Below are 3,640 nucleotides of genomic sequence, written 5' to 3'. Positions count from 1 at the left end.
TTTTACACAAAAATGGTTGTTAGCATATCAACATGATAAAGGCAGTTATTAAAAACAATAGTTTCTGTGTACTCTGCTGAAGGAGTGCTTTTCGTGAGACATTTGTCCTGCTCTTTGTCCTGAAAAGCATTGCAAATTGGCCATTTATGAGGTTAGGATGCTGGCTGTATAGGCATTTCACTAGGTTTTGGAATGGAGCCACTGTAAGCTTGCTGTAACGTGTTTATTTCTTGGGTCTTGTCCTGGTCTTGGCATCATAAAGTTGAACATTTCTGAAAATGTTACAGGGAACCCATTTTCCTTTTCTTTTCTTCTTCTTCCTTTTTTTTTTGCACACTGCTCAGATTTATCACAGACAGGCAAAGGGTATACCACAAATGACATAGTTGGACGTTGGCACAAGTGGCACCAAATTTTAGCATCGATGACATCACAGTCTATATTGCATATTTACATCATTACATAAAGATGATGTGAATAGATATACACTCCATATGTGTGTACATATAACAATGTAATATTCTGACATATATAGAAAGGAAATAGGGAGAAATGTTATAAAACCTTACTCTTGATACCAAGGTTTTGTTTCCAAGAAACAGATTCCTGAACTATAAAAGGTATTCAGAGGAGAATCAATGTCAACAGTGACCTTTAGCCCTGGGCAAAGTTTAATCTGTGAATGGAAAACTTTTATAAGTTGTCACAATGTACTGTATCTTTTCCCAAGATGACAAAGTTACTTGTATAGAAGTACCTGTATAAAAGTTTCCTTAAACAAAATCTGACACAAAATCTACATTCTTTTTTGGCATTAAAGTAAGCACCTTTTTCTCTCCCCCACAAAATTGGAAGAGACCACTGAAGCTTGACCCTTTTTTCAGAACAGCTAGTTGCAGAGAAAATAAAAATACAAATAGACAGGTTTCGCCCACATTAGGCTAAACGCTGTGAGTGCCTACTCCTGGCACTGTCTTTCCTCTGATGCCTGTGATATAAGAGTCTTAAGTCCAGGCAGCCAGATATCCAGAGGCATGAGCACTGGCCAGACAGTGTAGTATTAAATCCATGAATGGACACAAATGAGGCTAATTTAAACCTTGCCCATAGATGAACCTCTGTGGCATGATCTGTGGCCAAATTCCTCCACAATATTTATATACTTTACACTTTTTTTTTTAATTTCTTTTTTTTTTTTACATCTTTTCTTCTGACTATTCTTTGCAACACTGATAATATCATGCATGTTTAGCTTTAGCCAGAAGAGTTGCTGTTTGCTGGACAGTTTTGTTGTTTCTCAAAAGACTATTGCTTTATTCTGTATGCCTTTACTTCATGCAAAAGACACCCAGGTTGCTTCTCTTTTAGTCACAGACTTTAAAATTTCTCAACATCCTCTTCTCCCTAAGGAAAACAAATGACTTATGCTCCTTTAAGTTGCCATGATGTAGTAGTATTTCTAATATGTTCTAATAAATAATAATATTGCAATATTTCTAATATGTTCTAACATATAATAATCCAATATTTCAGCAAGCATTTAAGTGAAATTGTATCAATATACATCAACCCAACCAAATATCATCCTTTTGAATGTACATATAGATCACTGTAATGTTAGTATCATTTATATAATAGTACTTATTCATATTTTGAATGAGCTTTTATTAATATTTAATTTAAGTTTAGTAATTTTATGTCTTTTAGTAATTTTAGTTAATTTAAGTTAATTGTAAAGGCAACGTTTCTAATTTTTAAGTTCTAAGTTTTAAGTTTTTCATCTTATTTTTAAGGATTCGGGAGGATTTCATCTTATAATATATAGGATTAAAAACTATTATATATATATATATATATATATATATTATTGCAATTACTGGAATTTTTAAAAATACTTTTAGTTAACAATAACAACACTGGTAGAAAGAAAGAAACACACAGACAGACAGACAGACAGATAGATAGATAGATAGATAGATAGACATATTAGATACAATTCTTCTATCCACAAATGTTCTCAGAAAAAAAAATCTTAAAAAAAACAAAACAGAACCTAATAGACTGTAAAGCAGTGTACATTATGACATTCTCAAGAAGAGAAGTCATCTAAACACATTGATTCAATCTGCAAAATGTGACCACAAAAGCTCATGGCTTTAACCAAACCCATGTGCAATTAGTCCCTCCCATAGTGACTTTTTTTTTTTTTTTACATTCAACTGTAAATGTAATTTTGGTCAAATGTAATATAGAAAAAAAACCTCACACAACCACAGCTAATTTCTGGAAAAAAAGAGTCAATACTTCAGAGATCTTGCTGATAACAGCATTAAAGTAAAACACAGAGGAAGCAGTGTATTATGCAGTGGTCTTTGTGGACACATAAGGAACCCACTCTCGTTGTGTTTCACAGACAAATTAAACAGAGGCTGGACCACCCGGACAGATACACAGCATCCTAGCTTCCCAGATCAGCACAATACCAACAGCCTTTCTAAAATTATAGCAGCTCCTGAGCGCCGCTGCAGCATGCGCGCACACACACACACACACACACACAGTCTTACACGTCTCGCAGCACCAGGGGCCAGATGTCAGAGATAAGTGGGTAGGTTCCTCACTGCACCGTGTCACATATGCCTAAACTTGGTGTCCTCATTAACCCAAACACCATCCACACTCTCTGTACATCACGCAGGGCTGACTAAACCTGTCAGAACCGTCGTCCTCACACAGAGGCTAGAAACTGTCACTATTTTCAGGCCAGCATGAGCTCTATCATTATGAAGCACAAACCTTTATTGACATGCATTTGATCTATTCCTCAGAGCCATGTAGCAGGATCTGATATATTGTGATTGTTAAAAAAATCCCTGTTCAAATAATATATTTATTTATTAAAAATATAAAATTACTATACAATATATGTGAAAATTTGGTTCAAATTATCGATGATTAATAGTGAATTAATTCTAAAATAAATTAAGAAACTAATACTATTCAGAAAGGATGGATTAAATTGATAAAGTATCAGTAAAGACTTCTGTTTTAAATGCTGTTCATCTGAACTTTCTGTTCATCAAAGAAAAAAAGTGTATACACACACACACACACACACACACATTTTTTTCTGGTTATATCTCAAAAAATCTCTGATAAAGTGTCACTGTAGCAGGTTCTTGTGACAGTTTTATTGTTTCTCAAACTTATGTTTTCGGACAGAGGCAATACTCTGAGACAGCTTTGGGTGTTTTTTAAGCTCTAAAAAGTGATTTAATTTCTCCATGGATGTACAAACAAGCTGTTTGTAAGCAAGAACCTGTGTCATTTAGAGCAATTTGAGGTAGTTTGGGGACAGAACCACAAACTTCCACCACTGACACATGATCTATACTGCAATTAGGCGCAAGACAAATCACATTTGACAGCACTTCCCTTAAAAATTGTATGAATGATGTCATAAAGGAATCATGAGGCATGTTTCTGTTGTGATGACAACCAAACTCTACTGATGTTACCATATTGAAAAACATATGTTACCATATGTTACCTTATTTAAAAGTAAAAAAAGACAGACAGACAGACAGACAGACAGACAGATAGACAGACAGACAGACAGACAGACAGACAGATAGACAGA

This window comes from Sinocyclocheilus anshuiensis, unplaced genomic scaffold (assembly GCF_001515605.1).
Source record: "Sinocyclocheilus anshuiensis isolate Anshui unplaced genomic scaffold, SAMN03320099.WGS_v1.1 scaffold1960, whole genome shotgun sequence".
Lineage (NCBI taxonomy): Eukaryota > Metazoa > Chordata > Actinopteri > Cypriniformes > Cyprinidae > Sinocyclocheilus > Sinocyclocheilus anshuiensis.
The sequence above is the reverse complement of the archived record's forward strand: the minus strand, read 5'-3'. Positions refer to the sequence as shown.